The following is a 20,654-nucleotide window of genomic DNA, read 5'->3' on the forward strand; positions in this document are numbered from 1 at the left end:
GTATCGCTCATAACATATGCGGTCAGCGTGATCTCGCAGAATTTCTCTGAAGAACACACTCACAAAATACCCACGGAATCTCTCGTAAATTCTATACACTAAACCATGTCTGGCAGACTCGCCTAGTATTCTAGTTGTGCCGGAAAAACAACCGCGAGAGACAAACTTGTCCGGTGTGGCGATATATTTCTGGTGTTATTCACATTATGGTGATGCACTGTAATCTCTTCAAGAACGGCAGCGAAAGCAAGTGATGCAGGTTATGAAAACGGGCACGCGACGGCGATATCGTGCTGCACGTGCAACGACGGCGCTAGACGCCATAACGGTACTGACGACGTGAGACTGGCACTGCATCGGGTCGGGTGAGCAAGCAAGCATTGAATAAAACGGTATAAGGACGTAGCATACGTGGGCGAGCATACCTGCACTCTGCGTGAAAACTGTGTGCACACGCATGTTGGCAAAGGTGACCGATCCAACGGCGTTCACTGGACCTACACGTTCGCTTCGGGCACGTGCTCCCTCTGTTCATCTCAATTTTGCGTCGATAGTACCTGATGAATTTACAACTGCGCGTTACGCGTGCGATGCGTAATGTGAAGGCGTGGGATCGTTCCCCACTTGCGGCAAGTTGTTTTCTCATCCACTTTCATTGCCAGTAATTTATCGCTTCCTTAAATTAATTAGTAAGTACAAGTAATTTACCCTATGTTTTTCTTTTTGTCTTGTTTGTTGGCGTCTCGTGATATGAATAATAAATATCGGGCCCCTAGGTTAACCCCCTTCCTTGTCGCTCAAATGTGCAACGGGCTTTCAACCTCTTGTGTTACAACAGTGTAGCGACTCCCCAACTTTTGTAAGTGAATGTATCGAATGTCAACCGCCGCTATGCGTGCGTTTCTGCCGTGGCCTCCGCAGGCTAAATGTGGGCGCACAGAGCGTACTTTATTATTAAATTTACTATGTTCATGTAATTGACTCATGTTAATATTCCGAGCCCTGCTCCAGCGCTGCGCTTGACCCTCCATGTAGTGGTAGACAGGGCATGGACTTAGCCTGACTTCTTCCTCCAGTCGGCCGAAATTATTTTGCCCTGCTGTGTTGACACTATTGAAGGTCACGTTATATGGAAGATAGATAAACAAGGAAGAAAAAACAAAACAAAAGGCACTACAGGTGTGCGAAAGCATCACAAAGATGGACAAGTAAAAAATACACAGGAAAAAAAATTAAGAAATGACCTGCTGGCCGCCCTCCACTCATCTCCAGAACACTCTGGACTGACTCGTACAGAAAGTCGTCTGGAACTTTTTCAAAGAGATCCTCTGTATATAAAAGGACGGCAAACGTCGAAGCACTTTTTAGACAGAAAAGAGTGCATATGTCAAGCATTGAGGTGTTTGCAAAACTATCATGAAACGTTGCGACATAATCGCAATGCGAAACAGCTTCAATAAGTATTCTAAAGAGCAGCCGTGCGTTTTCTCAAGCTAATCTTGTCAAATAGTAGAAAAATGCATCTACTAACGAGTTATACAGTTATTTGTTGTCTTATTTATTCATCTTTTTGTGCTTTCAATCCCCGTGGACACCACTGACAACACTAGAAGAACAGGATTAGAAATATGCCGAACATTATCACGTAGGATTCATCAGTATGCGTGGTAAAAAGAACCTTTATTACTTGATGTCTCCCGAATGACTGGAAAATAATTTCATACGGTCCATGCAGGCGCGACGAGAAACAAAAACCAATACAAGTTTGTGCGATAAAACGATTCATTATAACAATAATAAGTCCGAAAATAAATGCAAGATGGAGGCGGAAATAGATGTGGTTTTAGTATCGGGTTGTTGTGGCGCACCTTGAGAAAAGGGCGAAGGGGGCCGACTGCATTTGCGACGCGACAAAGAAATAATAACCGCAGCGTGGGGTCACACCCGATAGGCGAGACACTGACAGTGATTGCGATGTGTGGTATTAGACAACAACGCAAACTTCGCAGTTTTATGCGGTGTATAAATTTCTGTAAACATTCTATATTAGCAAGCATGGCGCCATGCACCCACAAGCGTACCAGAACAGAACTCACTAGATGACCGCGAACTCTTGCTGTCACTATGCTGGCATGATTAGGAGCGGAAGCCGAGAGCACAAAACGCTGCGTGTTGCTTGTCGCTTCCAAGTTTCTCCAGAACTTGAGATTACGCGACTTGCAGCAGTAGGTGGTCGGCTGGCTCGTCTCGGCTCACTCAGCCTTTGCACAGTCCGGAAATCACCTGCAAGATAAGGCGCGGGAAGGGGGGGGGGGGGAGGCGTACACGCTCAGACAGGGTGACAGCCATAGCCAGCAGCGGTAGGGCTAAGGGATAAGACACGTGCTCACCTCGCCCTGTCCCCTTGTACATGTTCCATTAAGGTACCACGCGCTCCCCTATCTCCGCTCTTCCGCCTTGCCCGCGGTTGGTCACGTGACCTATAACATCGAGTGCGCTGGAAGACTGCGTGCATCAAGCCACCATCCTTCTCGGCTCAGCGTGGCACGCTTTCCCTCGAACCCGGTACATAAGGACCGGTGTGTGCGATGAGACCGTGTCGCAGTTGGGCTTCAAACAAAACGTCACAGCAATGGCGCCGGTGAAGACGACGGCGAGAATTTGCCGCGAGTCTCCCTATATTTGCCACCGCAACAAAATCGGTAAGTTAGGTGTGTCTTTCGTAAGTGTAATGTTGGCGCCCCGGGCAGGACAATATGCCATCTGACAAGTCGTTTCCAGCACTCTTAAGGACTGCAGGACGCTTTAGCTTATAGGAAGACCAAATGCCCCTTGAGACGTGCTCGTCGAGGCCGCGTCGTCTGCTGAATTCGCGATATAGGTCTTGCATGCGCAATGGTCCTAATACGTCCCGCATCTCTATAACATGTCGTGCGCGAATCAAGAACCAAACTCTTTATTCCGGCCATTTGTCAGAAAGTTACGCCCGAAATTCTATTGCGCTGCGCAAGGATATTGCGCATGTGTACGCCTGGCACCTACGGCAGTTATGCAAACGACTCGCGAGATGGACTGTAACAAGAGTTACACAGGCTGCGGTGGTTTTGAATGAACTATCTATGCTTCCCAGAGTGTTTGAGAGAATAAAGCGCCGGAAGTTTTCTCCCGACTGTAGAATGCCTCGCGGATTTGGTTAAGCGAACTTGTGGCTAACATCTCGCGGAGGCGTACACAAATAGTGCATTGTTACGAGCGAGTCAACACGGTAGTAATCTCCCCTTGAAGCCAATTCGCGGTCGTTTACCCTAATGCTGGAAACATTTGTCCATTTAGAAGCTGCGGAAAAAGGCCGCCGACTAGTGTAAGACGCGCTTACGCGCGTTTTCGGCAGTGCCGGGCCCGTTTGCCTACGCGCTATCTCAACGTGCTTTGCCGGTGATTTATGTTGGGGGATTTGTTGAAATCCTCGCGAACGATCGCGTAGCATAGGCGGTGCACGATGATCACCCTCTGCATTTATTCCAGTCGATCATTTGCGTTTTCCTCTTTTACTGTGTTGTACTTCGTGACGCTCCAACACAGTGACCAAATGTAGTTGGGGGTGGAGGAAAATGTATTAGCGTGTACTGCTGTGCTTAGTACAGAAATGCGCAGATTGAGAATGGAGCAACAGAACAATGTTCCTTCTCGGCTTGTATGCGAGTCTCGTGTGCTTAGATTTTTTTATATAATGTCATTTTTAGGCGCATTTTTTTGTTCTTTTCTGTGGTTATCACAATTTATTTATGAAATGTAAAAGGACCCGGAGCTCCTTGTTCTGTGGGTATGTTTTGACTCATTTTTTAAATATAATGCCATAGTATTGGAGAGCAATCTCTGATGCTATACAATTTGGGGACCCTTTGCCGATAGATCAAGTATGAGCGATAATCGAAATTTTGGGACTCCGTAAAAACAAAAAAACAAAAAAAAAAACAACAGCGAGGTTGCAGGGAAAGGGCTTGTTCGTTTAAATATTTTTCTGCAACATACAGACAACTAAAACTGCCACTAAATGTTGATACCCTCTAATACAAAAGTATTTTTACTACAGCTAATAAATGCGCCATGACCGTATAGTAGTATGCAGTTAAGTGGTGTGTAGTGTAATTACAACTAACGGCCCACACGTCGCCAAAAATAAGAACTGTGTGTTTTCGCGGACTAGTTTAAGTACTTATAATTGGAAACTGCTAGATGTTTATACACGTATTGACATGCTTGTGCGTATTCATTTACTATTCTTTGTGCCTTCCTGGAGTCGTGTGCGGAACTTTATATGAGTTGACGCCCTTTAACAGTGGTCCGGGTCCGTCGGTTCTTTTAAATTACTATCCAATTTTCTCTGCAGTGAGACGGTGACTACAGGGAGCACATATAGATGTGAAAACTTTCCTATGCTGCCATATGAATAAAGAAGTGTGTGTATGGGGGGGGGGGGAGCTTTTCTTAGGGAAGGGAGACGTTAGTAAGGCAGTAATTGTCCACACACCCTTAAACGTTAGGCGAAGTCGGTAAAACGTCTACCACTACGTATTAAGAATACCACAATCATCGCACAGGGTGTTCACAAGCAGTGGCGTTATAATATGCGAAATACTTTCATGCAATGCAGATGTGAAACGGGATGGATATGCAGGAAATCGTCCAACAGTCGGTGTATTCTAGCACTCCAATAAACCTGTTTCGCTGTTTTTATTTCAGGAATGTTTTCCAAATTACCCTCTCACGTGGACTGTATTCATGAACTTTCGAGAAATTAAAGTTTTCAGCGCCATATACTACGTCATCAGAACTTGACTGATGACGCAAGTACGAGCCTAACTTGCAAGAGCGAGGTTCGGTTTCAGTGAAAAAACTTGTTAAGATAATGCGGGGCTTTCTTTGACGCATGCGCCCATTAAATATTAAACATACTGAAGTAGTCATTGTCGAGGAAAAATTGAGGCAATTTTCCCAGGCTTTATCCTGCGCGTGACACCTTTGGCAGGCATCAAAATTTTGTCCGCGTCCATCGGCGCACGACTCCCCCAAAACCAGGATTCGAAGCTCCCGCTCAGCAATACGAAAGGCTTTGAGAAGCATCCCGCTCCACAAATGTTTCTTTTGTCGTTCTGCAGGTACTGCACCTTACGCAAGAAGCAGTGCTAGGAAGTCAAAATAGACGTCCCTGAATGCCACAGGCTTTCAACAATTTTTCGTCCATTGTGAACACCTTACGTGTTTACTGCTAGGTGAGGCGACACTTACAGCTTTTAGCATATGTCAGAGCCTAAGTGCAATTTACATACCACTACCTTTCATGGGTGGCAGTGTGAGCATCTAAAAGCAACGGCAACTTTGGCTGACGGCCTTAGCATTTCAGTACTTGATGAAAACTGGTTCGTTAGCGCATTATAAATCGCTTTATAATTCCTACTGGCCAACATATGTTAGCATAAACAAGTTGAAACGGGACAAGAAATGTTTCAGAGCATTGTGACACTTTATTAAAGATACTTCTGCGACATTACCTTGAATAAAAAATTCCTAGAGAGAGCGTTGCCTCTACCGGGTACTGAAACAAGAGAACTTGTGACTTTCAACAAAGGGTGAGATTAAAAACAAAAGAAGCCCACTCAGCGAACTCTCCAGAGCCGCAGGGCGAAACAATTTGCGACCACGGCTAACCCATTTTCACAATGGAATCCCGAGAGAGAGATAAAACTTTATGATGTCCTTGATGGGGTCTAGATGCAATCCCGAAAAGTTCAGGATGTTGAACTTTTATTGCAGCGTAGTCCACATGCTGGAACGATAGGGCGGTACCCGTTGCAAAGGCAAAAGTAGCTTGCACGTAATTGAATATGCACCAGATCGTAAACGCGCAAGGTTGTTGTGTTTATGCGCCAAGCATTTTTTTTTGTCTGTTCCAACGACAACATACCTATAGCGGGAATTCTTGACGGCGCAAGAAACAACGCCTAGCTGTGTCTATGTGTTGCTCCTTCATGACTATCTCCAATGGGGTGTACATGCGAAGAGAAACGTGAGGGGCAGTTCTTTCTTCCTATTTCAGTGCAGTTTCACGAAACGCGTTTGCGATAAATAATGGACCAGGTTATTCGAATAGCTTTGTGGAACATGGTTTCGACAGTACCTTGACCTACGACTCTGCCCTTCTTGCACAGTCTGCAGCCTGAACGTGCTTCGAAATACATTTATGAGCAACTTCGATGAAAGAAAAGTTCCGGCCAGTTGATGAAGACGGGTGTCGCGGAGCGATGCAGTAGCTGAGCCACGTTCTATGGAGAACGTCGTCCCCCCTAAATGAACGGAACTATAGAGAGGACAAGAACGCAAAATCGTCAGTGGAAGTTATTCTATTTCCTCTCGGCTGCTAGTCATCCGTGCGTGACGATGTGGTAATGTCGTTACTGATGTACGTCGCGGCTACATCTAACGACTTCGGCTTTCTATAGAGCAACGCCCGGTGGTATGTGTGTACAGTACGATTGGAGACGCGCCTGCACCTGGAGTCCGGTAATGCCATTTCGGGTTCTGACGGCGCAGATTGCCGTTGCTCTATGAGGAAAGTTTGATTGCAATTCTGCTCCGTCCCAATGACTCAGTTTCGTCCGTGTCGTGCAAATGGCTAGTATAGCTGGACGGAACGACAGACACAACGGAGAGCGATGCTACACTATGTAACACACCGAGAGAGAAACGGAAGCCAACCCCGCAAAGCACTTTTTTTTCACTCTCTACTACGCCTTCAAACCCCCGGCTTCCCTTCGGATTCATTTCGCTCTGTAATTGAACTCGAGCGCGTTAAAAGGCTTGCTTTTCAGGCTACTGTGCTTTACACAAGGCGAAGCAGTGCTACGCTCATAGCTCCCCAAAGTAATTTTAGGCGTCTGCAGATTGATGAAAGTAGGGGTTCACTAGTCTGCTCTCAGAGGCGTGTACCTGTTCGATACCTTCTACTGTAGCGACATGAAACTTCCAGCGTCCTTGCAACTTTCGAGGCCATTACCAAACTAAATATATTCGAAATGTTCGAGACCTGCCTACACAATGTTACGGAGCACTACGAGAGAAGTAAGCGGCCAAAACTCGCGCCGGCTCGACGGCGAGAGAGTGGCGTAGCCGTCGAGCCAGTGGGGAAGATTTTACACTTGCCGCGAGTCCGCCCTGGCGAGAGAGGCAAACTTACAAAGCCTGGAAAATAATATGTTCGGCAAACTTTTGGTTTCATTCGTTCACTTAAACTTTGCATTTAATTTGCTAGTGCGTATTAAGAAGCTTTATGTTCTTATTTTCGGATATAGAGTAACATATCTTCATAATAAGTTTGAATAATAGCATACCTTCATAATAAGTTTGAATAACAGTAATTCATGGGATATACAAAAAAACACAGCAATTAAACTAATTAATTATGTCATAAACATTGCAGCTAAACTACTGGTGTGTAGCTGTAACTTGATTTGGCAACTGGCGACTTATATCAAAAAATGGTAATTGGTAAAATATTACTCATAAATAAAGGTGGAGACCTAAATGTAATAAAAAACTATTCGCGAATATCAATTCTACCGGCACCTCATAAACCAACCCAGAATTTTATATACGTCAGACTGTCCAGTTACATTACTAAACCCTCAATACTAAGTAATTTTCAACCTGTTCTAGACAGAAACGTTAAACAGAAAAAGGGCCTTGCTACGGCAAAAGCAACGAAAAGGAAGTAATCTTTAAAAGAAGTATACATCAAGCCACTTACTGACACTCGGGTGTTTAAGCTGCACCTAAATCAGCAGCTTTTGGCGGCAACGGTCTCTGTCTGCAAGGAAAATTAACTGATTCGATGAACTCCGTATTAGAGCACGACGTATCGAGCCATGTAACCAGAATTTCGAATAAATCAAACATGGCCTCGCATGTATTAATGGCCGTGCTTGTGGTCGCCGCAGCTCGCACTACCCCGCTAGTGCTTTCAGCCCCTTTACAAAATGTTCTTTTTCGCACTGTGCTGCTCTGCACAAGATTACCTTGCACTCGCAGACGCGAGCGTATCTTGCGCTTCCAGCCCAGCTTCCTTGGTGGCGTGCTGAGAAAGAATAAATGACCCAACCAGTCTGCCGTTTGTATTGAAATGTGTATTTTCTACGAACATTCGTCGGCCATTTCAAGGTGGTTGGCTGCCTTGCGCTGCGTTTCGTATTCATACATTCTTCGTGACATTCACACATTCTTCATGAAATTCGCAGTGCAGTGTTGAATGTATGAAGTGCTAGCCGAGCCAATTGATTTTCTTCGCCTCTTCACAAAAAGAAGCAGTCCCGGGCCGTTTATTTCTTATGCGAGTTCACTCAGGACTAAACTGATTACTTTCATTAAGTTGGCGACTGTACAAAAATACGTAACTTTGTGTGCCAATGTTGCAATGAAGATGTCACTACACCCCTGTGGTTCCAGCAAACATTTCAAAAATATTTGTGCCCCCGCAGCTGTCGCATCCCATTGCGCCAAAGTATATACGCCCGATTAGTACTCTTCGTACTGCTACAACATTTGTCCCGACTGCGCTGCATATGTTTTGGCAATGCTCCGGTACCGAAACCTTCGTCAACGCGGAACTGCAGCGATGAGGCGAATCATCTGCGTCGTCATTCAAGCCGTTTGCAGCTGTCAGTTTTTCCGTTTCAATGCCGAGGTGTATCGCTGCATTACTCTTTTAAAAGTGCCCTCCACCCCCTGCCGTGACACTTTCACTAGCGCCGCCGCTCACGGCCTAAAACCGAAGTGCCCCATCAGGTTGCTGTTGACCCTCGTTAAATTATAATGCATGCCAACGGACAAAACTACAGCGAAGAAGCAGTTATATGTTGCGTAAAAAGAATACAGTAAATAGCCTTAAGCTTGCCTCCGAGTAGAATCACTGCCGCAGTTCGATCGTGCCGCGCTCTTACGGTGTGGCCATGAACCTAAAATTGTGTCGTCACACTGCCGCCGGATAGAATGGAAGTAGCAACGATGGCAAGAAACACAAACTGCATTCTTGGAAAACGTGTGGTCAGTAAACCAGCCCACAGCTCGGCTTTGATAGTGAAATCATACTTGGCGTTCTTTAGAATGTTCAGAGAAAAGTTTCATACTAAGAGCACCAGGGTAAAATCTAGCGCTGTTGTCTATGTACGCTTGTACGCTGCTTTTGGGGGGTTAAAGTCACTCAAGAATGATGGGAAGTACTACGTGCTCATTATTCAGAAGGGATGGATGGATGGATGGATGAAAAACTTTATTAGTGTCCTTTAGGGCGCGCACTAGCGCGCAGCGGGCCACTCCCACGTCGGGACAGAGAGGCCGAGTCTCTCCACCGCGTCGCGGGCCCGTTGGACAGCCCATAACTGTTCTTCGAGGTTGGGGCTGTGTAGGACCGCATCCCAACGTGAAGAAGTGTTGTTTTCATCGCTGTGTAACGCGGGACATCGCCAGAGCATGTGAGGTAAATTCGCTAAATCATTGCATAGTGCACATGCATTTGTTGTCTGAATTTCGGGGTACACCTGGTGAAGAAGTAGGGGGTTTGGGTAAGCCCCCGTCTGTAGAAGCCTTAGTGTCATAGCCTGAGGTCTATTGAGTTTGCAATGTGGGAGGGGGTAGATCCTCCGAGCCAATTAAAAGTGCTTAGTAATTTCGGTGTACGTGGAAGCAGAGTCCCGATTGTCAGTACCCCCAGCGTCACGCTGCCCGGTAGCTACGCGGTTGATGATCCCTCGCGCAGCTCCGTGTGCCGACTCGTTGAGGTTGGGCGGGGCACTCTCGATCTGTCCCATGTGGGCTGGAAACCAGATCAATGTGTGTGGCTTGATCTCCTTGCTTCCTAGTATCCTTAGGGCCAGCTCGGATATGGTTCCTTTGGCAAATGCCCTAACAGCTGATATGGAGTCACTGTAGATTGATGTCCTCTTGTTGTCCAATAAGGCCATCGCTATTGCAGCCTGCTCTGCAATCTCAGAGGACGTCGTCCGAATCGAGATTGCGTTCGTTATCTGCCTTTCATGATCTACGCTAACTACAGCGAAGGCCTGTCCGTCGGCGTAGCGCGCTGCGTCTACGAAACTGTTCTCCGAAGCCCGTTCACGAGCCTTGTCCAGGAGAGCCTTCGCGCGCGCCCGACGTCTTCCCACGTTGTGCTCTGGATGGACGTTTCATGGGATCGGGGCGACAATGATGCGGTCCCGCTGCTCTCGAGGGATGCTACAGAACTTTGTTTTGATTACTGTTGGGGGAACGCCCAGCTCCTGTAAAATGTGTCTTCCAGCTTGTGTCGTAGATAGCCTGATGAACTGGGCCCTCTCCTGTGCTTCCGCTATTTCCTCTAGCGTGTTATGCATGCCAAGTTGAAGTAAGCGTTCCGTGTGAGTGTATATGGGGAGGCCGAGAGCTCTCTTGATTGCCTTCCTGATTAATGCGTTGAGCTTATCCCGCTCCGATCTTTGCCAGTTGTGCATAGCCGCGACGTAAGTGAAATGACACATTACGAACGCATGTACCAATCTCACGAGGTTATCTTCTCCGAGGCCTTGCTGCCGGTTGGCCACTCTTCTGATTAGTCTGATGGCATTGTCCGTCTTCTTAGTGAGTCGCAGCACTGTCTGGTTGTTTGAACCATTCGACTCTACCATCATGCCGAGAATCCGGATAGCATCCACCCTCGGAATATATCCTCCGTCGTTTGTGCGCAGTTTTATGTCGCATTCGGCGAGTGGTTTCCACCCCTTTGGTTTCGGGCCTCTGCGCTTAGGTCGATAAAGTAGCAGTTCCGACTTGTGCGGTGAGCACCGAAGGCCCGTGGACTCAAGGTATCTCTCGGTAGCATCAATCGCCTCTTGCAGGGCCGTCTCTACCTGTCCGTCACTACCTCCCGTACACCAGATGGTAACGTCGTCTGCGTATATGGTATGACTGATACCGTCGATAGCAGAGAGTGTCCTGGATAGTCCAATCATGACGAGGTTAAAGAGGGTTGGGGATATGACTGCCTCTTGTGGCGTACCCTTAGACCCCAGCTTGATCATGTCTGAAGTCAGGTCCCCGATCTTAAGGGTGGCTTCTCTGTTTGACAGGAAAGATCTCGTGTAGGAATGAAAGTGCTTCCCCAGGTTGAGACTCGAGATGGTGTTCAAAACGAACGAGTGAAGAACGTTATCGAAGGCCTTTTCCAGATCTAGACCTAGTATGGCTCTCGTGTCCCGCGTATTACAGTCAATAATGTGATGCTTGATGAGCTTCATCGCGTCCTGCGTCGAGAGTCCGACCCTGAAGCCGATCATATTGTGTGGGTAAATGTCGTGGTCCTCCAGGTAGCGTGAAAGCCTGTTTAGGATTGCGTGCTCAACAAGTTTCCCCACGCACGATGTGAGCGAAATTGGGCGGAGGTTATCGAGGCTGGGCGGCTTGCCTGGCTTGGGGATGAGAATGGTGTTGGCCGATTTCCACATTTCCGGGACTTTACCGCTGCTCCATGTTTGGTTAATGATGTCCGTTAGGTATTCGATGGACTTCTCGTCCAGGTTCCGTAGAGCTTTGTTTGTGATCTTGTCCGGACCCGGAGCCGATCTGCCGTTGAGGGCATGGAGCGCCTGCCTGATCTCCTCAATCCCGAATTCTGCGTCGAGCTCAGGGTTGTCGGAGCCTTCGTAGTCAGGGGAAGGTGGTGTAGGGCCCGATGCGACTGATAGGTACTTCTTCACTAGTATGGATAACATTTCATTGCTCGAATATTCTCGCTTTGCTGTGTGTAGAGTGCGCGCCAGTGTGTTGCGTTGGTTGGTCTTAGTGTTCGTCTCGTCGAGGAGATGCTTTAGGAGGTTCCAGGTGCCCCCGTTGCGCAGCTGCCCGTCGATCGAGTTACACACCTCATCCCACTGTTGTTTAGAGAGGGCTCTGCAGTGTTCCTCTATAGTTCTGTTGATTTCCGATATCTTTTTTCTTAGCCTGCGGTTGAGCCGTTGTCCTTTCCACCTGGCGAGGAGCGACTGCTTGGCCTCCAACAGGAGAGCCAGACGGCTGTCCATCTTTTCCACTGGAAGATCGGTACAAACCTCTTTGGTGGTAGCTTTGATATCTTGTCTAACCTGTACAACCCATTGTTCGAGGCTAGGCTTCTCCACACTCTCCGTTCGGTCTTCCCTAATTTTGCGAAATTTGTCCCAGTCTGTGTACTGGAACATACGCTGTCTCTTCTGCTCGACTTGGAGGTGCGTGGCCGAGATATAATGGTCGCTACCAAAGTCTACCCCGAGGTTCGTCCACTTGACGGCTGCATTGCTCCTGACAAAGGTGAGATCCGGTGTCGTGTCACGGCTCGACGATGTTCCGCATCTGGTGGGGAACGCTGGGTCCGTGACTAGCATCAAGTTTAGGTTTATAGCCTCACGCCAGAGCTCCTCCCCCTTGTTAGTGTTATATGGGTAGCCCCAGGTGTGGTACGGCGCGTTGAAATCACCAGCTATGATCAAAGGGGAGTCGCGCGCTAGTTGCGTGGCCTTGGTGATTAGGGCTTTGAAGCGTTGTCTTGGAGCTTTGGGACTACTGTAGACATTTAGGATGAATATACTTTCGCGGTTAGTTGGGCTAGGAATTATCTCTATCATCATGTATTCGACTTTACTTGCGGTCATGTTAAGGTCGTGAGTGATGTGGGTCAGCTTGTTGCTAATCAGTACGGCGATCCCCCGTCCTTCATCGTGTTTTGCTACGGGCTTGTAGCCAGACAGCGTGACGTTAGATGTTAATGTTTCTTGTAAAACGATAACATTTGGCTTCTCTGCGTGTGAGCGAATATATTGTTGCAGGGGAGCCCTCTTGGGAAGGAAACCCCTGCAATTCCATTGCCACATTCTGAATGAGCTAGTTTGAGTGGCCATCGTATTGCTCTTGAGGTGCTGTGCTAACCTTTGTAGGGCCGATCGCCCCCGAGCTCTTACTAGTCGATGCTGTTGCTGGGAGTGTAGGAGGTTTAGGTACCAGCACAGGTGCTACGACGTTTTCTAAGAAGGATTCAATTTTGCTCATCCGCTGATTAGTGCGCTCCTCCATGGACGTCATGTTGCTGTGGAAGAGCGAGAACTTTTCATTTCTCTGCTTTATGCTGTCACTTAGAGCGGAGAGCAACTCGCGAATCTCCGATTTGGCCCTGCCTGGTGCTCTTTCTTGCTCGTTAGCGATTGCCCTCTTCTTAGCGGGCCTCTCTGTATCGATCATCTCAACCATGGGGACTTCCATTGGCTGGGGAGATGCCGGTTGCTTATCCGTATCGCTCTTCTCAACCATGGGGACTTCCATTGGCTGGGGAGTGGCTGGCTGCTTGTCAGCCATGACGGGTTGACTGCCCTTCTTAATTTCGGCAATTTCTGTCATCAGTCGAGCTATCGTGTTCTTCATCATCTCGTTTTCGCGCTCAAGTTGTGCTAGTCTGTTTTTACCTCTATCATGCCCTGGCGGTTAGCCCCGCGTTACCTTTTCCGGCGTTCCTCGAACTCGGTCGGCCCAGGTTGGGTAGCACTCGGGTTGGCGATCCCTGGAGCAGGACCTCGAGCAGGACCTGAACCGGACTTGACTGCCTCCGCGCCGGGATCCGGAGCGACCCCTGGAGCGTGATCTGGCCCTTGTTCTGGAACAAGAGCGCCCTCTGGATTGAGAGCGACTCCGTGGGCTCCCTCTGGAGCCAGAGCGTCCCCTGGATCGGGAGCGCCCCCTAGGCTCTTGCGGTGGAAGTTGCTCGAAGTGATTCTTCATGTCGCTGCTATGTGGTGTTGACGAAGCCCCACTTGTTGAAGCTTCCACCGTCGCACTCTCCCATCGTCTCCTTCTGACGATGTACGGGACCTGGAATCTCTCCTTGCACGTTTTGTCCGCCGTAGGGTGTGGGCCCCCGCACAACCCACACTTTGGCGTGCACTGGTGTTGATCGTCCGGGTTGACTGCCCCACATCCTCTGCAGGTGGACTCTTCGGGAGTCGGGCAAACGTCGGCACGATGGCCGAGTTTGCCGCACGCGTAGCAAATTTCAACTTGTTTGCGATAAAGAAAGCATTTCACAAGGACTGGGCCATAGCGTACGAAGTTCGGAACCTTGAGTCCGTCGAAAGCAATGATGATTGTGCCTGTGTTCTTAATTCTCTTGACCGCCAAGGCCAGCGGGTTTCTCTCGTTGACGATGTTACGTTCCAGGTCCGATGGACTGTCGTTGAGGTCGATGTGTCTGATTACCCCTTTACACGTGGTGTGGGGGGCGGCCTCGTATGCACTGACTTCAAACATTCTTCCAGCCACATGAATTGCCCTGATTCTTGTGTATTTTGAAGCGTTGTCTCGGTTGGGCGTGCTGGCCACCAGAATGTTTTGTAGTATGTTAGGAGAAATGATGTCCGAGCTTATCTGCGTAGGGGTAAGACCCGCCGCTTCCACGATCGCCTTGCCGATCACGGTCGGTCCTGTCTTGGCAATATTCAGCCCTCCGCGGGGTCGTATGATAATTTTGGCATGTTCCTTGGGCATGGGAGGCATCCGTGACGCCCTGATGATTTTGCTCTTGAGCTTATCTCCATTTTCCTGAGTTCTGAATGAGGCGCCGGCGTTACGCCTACTCCCCCATATGCCGCCGCTAGGCCGGTTAGCAGAGTCCGCCTTGGCGGACATACGCTTCGAAACTGCCGACTGCCATCCAAATTCTGCTGAAAATTCTTCAGGGGGAAGATCCACCCCTTCAACCGTCATCTGCATAGTTACTGAGATCTCAGAATTCTTGCTCCAGTTACACTTGGTGACGCCAATGGGCGCTACGCCAGGCTAGGCTTGTCGTTAGGGCCAGAAAGGCGGCGACGTAGTCCGAGCACAAAAACGTTCATAAAATGGAAGAGGCCACCCACCGGAGAAAGTCCGATATCGATGTGATCCTCTTCCCCTTAGACGTGCGTTGGTCACAACATGATGGAGATTAGAGGCGAAAATCTTGCCGAAATCATTCAAGAGAGCAGGAGCCGAGATGGAACCCTAGCGCTTGCGACCGAAGGGAGCTCGTCAATAATCGTATGTACATGAATTTACCTAACCTTCGTTCTTGTGGTTCCAAGCGTTCATGCGTATTCTTCGAATACCTTCCCAAATATAATTTCACAGCGAAGCTGTATATGACTAGGGTTCCATGTATTTTTGTTCTCCATGAACAAAGCTATCATCATCAATGGCTCATAACCCAGTAAGAAAGCAAAACGTGCAATGACTCATAGTCCCGTAAGGTTCATGGCTACTCACTTTGCGTGAACTAGCTGCATTGACTGTTGTCGTCGTCAGTTTTTTCAATGTGGATGTGTCGGTACCGAAAAAGGAGCTGTTCACGCGTTTCGTGTAGCATGCATACGGTTGTGATCCCACACCGATCCGGCCGAACCGACCAGACAGCGGCGTACGTGCATAGATTTGACCTTATCAAAGAATGTGATTGCAGTTGCGAGTGAAACAAGGACCACTGATCAAGAAAATAAATGAGTGTACGTACCTTTCAACACGATGACCACCCATCAAGAAAATAAATTTCATACCATTGTTCAAAATTAGGTGTCACTTCTGTGTCGAGTACGATACAGCTTCGCTGGTCAACCAGCTTTGCAGATTGGAATGGCTCATGATTTCTTGCCCTAGGGTACGTTGCATGCCCACATTATTCTCCTTTACCACACACTTTTAAAGTTCTACATATTTCAATACATTTAAAATAGTAATTATTTAACGTTCTACAAGTATTTATGTGTAGTGAGTGCTAATCAATGAACTTCACCTAGATGCAGAGATATGCGCAATCAAAACTGCCGCGAATTATTAGTAAGATGATTTAGTATTCTTTTATTCATGAAGCATTGAAAACAAAAAATCTAAGCCGGAAGGTTACAATGCGTTATCCAAAAAATAAAACACAGACGCCAGAGCCCTTCCAAGAGCGGCAACATAAATTTATCATTCATAATAACACATGGAGTACAAAAGCCTAAATCAAGGGACGAAAATTAAAGTAACAAAAAAGCAGGAAATACAACTATGCCATGAGGAAGGTGATATCATACCAAGAAATAAGTGTTGTGTTGTTCTTCAAAACCATTTTGTTGCCTCATTTTCGAATGATGTATCATGCTTGCCTCCAGTCTCAGTGACCTCTTTTCATCTGAGGATTTCAATCTATGTTGACTGGGCTGGTTATAGTCAAATTACTACAGTAAGAGAAGCCATCTTCTTTACCTGGTACTGACGGAATCATAGCTGCGTTTCTGAAACCCACTGAGTCGGCTTCATCAATAATCTTGTAACAAATATTTACTCAATCTTTGCAGTGTTCTGAGCTCCGGGACGACTGGAATGCGTGGAGAGTGGTACCAGTTCCCAAGCAATGCAACTTATCCAGCCCTCAAAACTACAGACCCATCACATTAACCAGCATTCCATGGAAGCTGCAATAACATGCAATGCTCCACAATCTAGTAAACTTCCTTGAAATTAAGAATTTTTTCAGTAGCCATCAGCATGAATCAAGGAAACATTACTCTTGTGAAACCCTGCTTATTCCCCTACTAACGACCTCTGTAATGTAATTTACCGTAGCTGATTCGGTGATTGCATGCTGCTTGAATTTCATGCATATTCCTTGGCACCCTCTCTGCCCGCCTTCTTGTTCTAAAAATTAAAACCATCAACATGGCCCGAACCTTCACTGGATTGAGTGTATTTTTTTTTTCTTTACCGAATGCAGTGCATCACGGCAAACAGTTCTGACTCTCCTAACTGCCCTGTCCTCTCCGGTGTACCGCAAGGAACTTTTCTCGGAACTGTGCTCTTCCTAATTTATATTGATGACCTTCCTAAGCATGTTTTCTCACCAATTAGACTTCTTGCTGAAGATTGTGCAACATAAAGGGCGATACGTAAACAAGGCGAGACACTGCTGCTCCCAGCTTACCTTAACAACGTCCAATCATGGTGCACTCAATGGCTACTTAAACTAAATGCAAATCAATGGAAAGTAATGAGAGTATGTCGTAACTATAACGTTCCTGGCCTTTATTCGTACTTTTTCAATAATGCTACGTTAGAGGCCCTAGAGCCTTAGAGGCCTTAGAGGATTTAGCTCATACAAATACCTCGGCGTTCATGGATATAATTGCCTGACATCCCTAGGAAACTAACATTGACCTCCTGGGTAACAATGCTAATCGCACGGTCAATTTCTCCATTTAAACTTTTCACTAGGTCCTGTTTCCTTATTAATGCTATTTTATAACCCACCGGTAGGGTCGAAATGTGAATATGCCGCCTCTGTCTAGGATAATTACTCTGCCTTTTTCACCTCTTCTGTCGAAGCTATTCAAAACCGAGCCACACCTTCCTTCCTTTTTAATTACTGCCGCACCACTAGGGTTACTGGAATAAAAATTCACCTGGACCTCCGTTACCTTACGGCATGAAGTAAAAAAATAACGCGACTTTGCTTTTCGACAAAAGATAATACACCAATCACCACGTCAAGAATACATTACTCGCTGCTCCTCATCACATCTGCGCACGCACCGATCACAACTTCAAGGTCCCCACCCCAAGTTCGCGTACAAACCTGACTTCATTCCAAGGAAAGCGACCAGCTAGAACTGCCTCCCCGCCTCGATTGTTAGCAACCCTTTTCGATCATCCTTCAAAACCGCGATTTCCACGTATTGTATCGAGTCTCACGTCTCTCTGTAACGCCCCACGTGGCACTGAGAGTATTGAAATAAGGAAATAAATAATTTACCGGTGAGCAAACGATCAAAAGTCTAATATTGGAAAGGATGTATCGTTCCGGCATAAAGAAGAAGGCACTCCTAGAATAATTCTGGTATACTGGTCTTAAATAATTATAGTGCTGGTAGCTTGTTCGCCTGGATACTAGTCTGTGAAGCACGCGGGTTATATATATATATATATATACGAGATAAAAGCAAACCGAGGGGCCCTCATAAGTAGCCAACAAACAGTGCCACCGAGGGAAGCATAGAGCAAATTATCTGCAGTTCTACGTGGAAATAAAGAAACGATAAATAATGCAAAATGGAAGTGCATGAAAAACAACTAGCCGCAGGTGGGATGTATACAGCGTGATCATCTTTAAGTTTTATGGATCTTTTCAACATCGCCAGTGGTAGATAGCATAATGCTTGTCCTTGAGGTCGGTTATTCGAAGAGCCGAACCTTTCTAGCAGTAGGCATTTAAACAAATATTCGACTAATTAACGAAAAATCACTAATTAAGTTCTTAATTGCTTTATGTCACACATTTTCAGTGACGAATTGTAGCCGGTGAACTTTCAAGTCGGGTCCACTTCAAGTGAATCTCCAGGATGACACTAATTTCGAGATTTTATTTCCCAAAGTACGGAAGGAAATAGATGGGCGTTCCACATAGTTTTGTGCTTCAATGGATAAAAGAGCGTTTTGGTAAAAAAGTAAGTAGGCCAACAGTCTATTTTTAGGCAAAGTTTGATGGCGCATATCTACAAACTGGCGGAATTCAAGAAATACAAGGCGTATCCAAGTGGATACGCCTTGTAATCTCACAGGCCACAATTAGAAAATTGCACTGTATGCCGTAATGTAATTAATTCAAGAGCGATTAGCGAATTTTTGCTAATTCCTTCAACATTTGTTTCGATTTATCGTGTAAGTAATCTCCGGTTGTCTGAATAATCCAGCTCAACGACTGCAATCAGCTTATTTGAAAGAGGCTATTTTCAAACATTCCTCACAAGTTAAGAATGACCATCCTGTATGCTATGTTTGCGTGTGCATAGGTCGATGAACTCACTCACGAATCGATTCACAGAGACCCAGGTCGACTTAGCTCGAGTGGATCCCAGCGCTGTGAGCCTGACTGCGCCCGTGGCTGAATAGAATTTTGGCGAGTCTCGGTCAGTCTGGGCTATGGCCAGATGAGTGGAATTTTTGTGAGTGTGTGTGCGTTGGAGACCTACGCAGAATGACAGAATTTTGTACAGCCCCTCTGCTAACACGCCACGTTGACCAGCCTCACGGCTGTATTGAAATAAAAATGCTCATACAGTAAAATATAAAGCACCGTAATGCTTGATTGTCCAGAAGCTCATCTGACAGCCGTGGTTGCGCCATAGGATGTGTTGCCATACCTCGAAGCCAGAAACCTGCACTCTTTACGACAACAAGGAGATGCTAATGGTATATTCGATGATTTGCTGCTCCCCCCCCCCCCCCCCCGGCCACCATCACTGATATTAATGTGATACTGCAGCACACTCAACTCAAGAAGTGAAAGTCGGTGCTCTCACTAACCCAGCAACCCGTAACCACTGACTCCCTACCCCCGCGCGCCCTTTCAGATTCAGCGTGTTCTGAATTGGCGCGTGTGTTGTGCTCTTCCTGACATCCTTATACTCCATTTCTCTTCAACGCTTTTCCTTCATTTTTCCCCTCTCCCAATGCAGGGTAGTCAACCGGATATGGGGATTTGAGTAATATCCGGCCTTTCTTTTTATAATTTTTTCTCTCTCACTCCTTCAGCTTCCCATATTAGTGACAAACAAGAGCAATTCTCGAAATCCCCATTCCTCTCCCAGCGCTATATCGTCCTAAGCGAGAATGGCAACGCGGAAGAAATTATGCTTGCTTTAGATAGCGCAGAACTATCCATTAAAGATAGAGTTCTGTGCTGGCCCTTTGAATTCATGTTATATTTCTATCAAGAACTCATTCTATAAATTGCATTTGTTGAATAAGCTCGAGAGTGGCCTTCATGCTTACATATAATTTCGTTCTAAAGTATGCCAAGTAGAAACACAAACGAAAAATAAAGAACAACTTCACGACGGGTAAATAGACATAACAATTTTGCACAGGTTGCCAGTGCAAGAACAGTAATTCGTCTCACTTTTGCGTATACGTGGGGCGAACAAAGTAATGCTGAGCGCGACTCGCAATTTTAGCAAGGTGCGTCAAAGCTTCCCGCCACCAAACGTCTTCGCTTACATCCGACAGAGGGCAGCACACTTCCATACTCTACTCGCATACGCACGGTGGCGTAAAACGAGACGACAGGCCGCGAAATTCAACCGTCCGATGAAGGGCATCTTTTTTTTGCAGTACGCTAATTCTCGTATGGACGTTTAGACCACTCGAAGACAGTTGAATGTAAGCTCCATGGAGTATATGTAAGGAAGCAGCTGCCTTGAAGAAGCATTTCACATCATGCACGCTTTGTCCTTCCATGGGTGGCTAGCGGAAAACATGACTATGTCGTCTGAATAATCTTGCATTGTCCGGTTTTATTAATCTTGACGCAAACTCCCAAAGCATTTTCTCGTTATTATTTTTTTGTACTATTTATTGATATGCCGTCGTGCTCTGTGGAGAAATTAAGGAAGGAAAATTCCTTACGAAACTGAAAAATGTTGATGCAGGTTCCTTCGCAGAAAAATGGCTCTCTTTCTACCTTGAAATGAGGGACCCACGCTCTATCAATGGCGATTACCATTTCATATGAAAACGGGATGTTTCGCAGCACTTAAGCGAAC

Source organism: Dermacentor andersoni, chromosome 9 (genome assembly GCF_023375885.2).
Source record: "Dermacentor andersoni chromosome 9, qqDerAnde1_hic_scaffold, whole genome shotgun sequence".
Classification (NCBI taxonomy): domain Eukaryota; kingdom Metazoa; phylum Arthropoda; class Arachnida; order Ixodida; family Ixodidae; genus Dermacentor; species Dermacentor andersoni.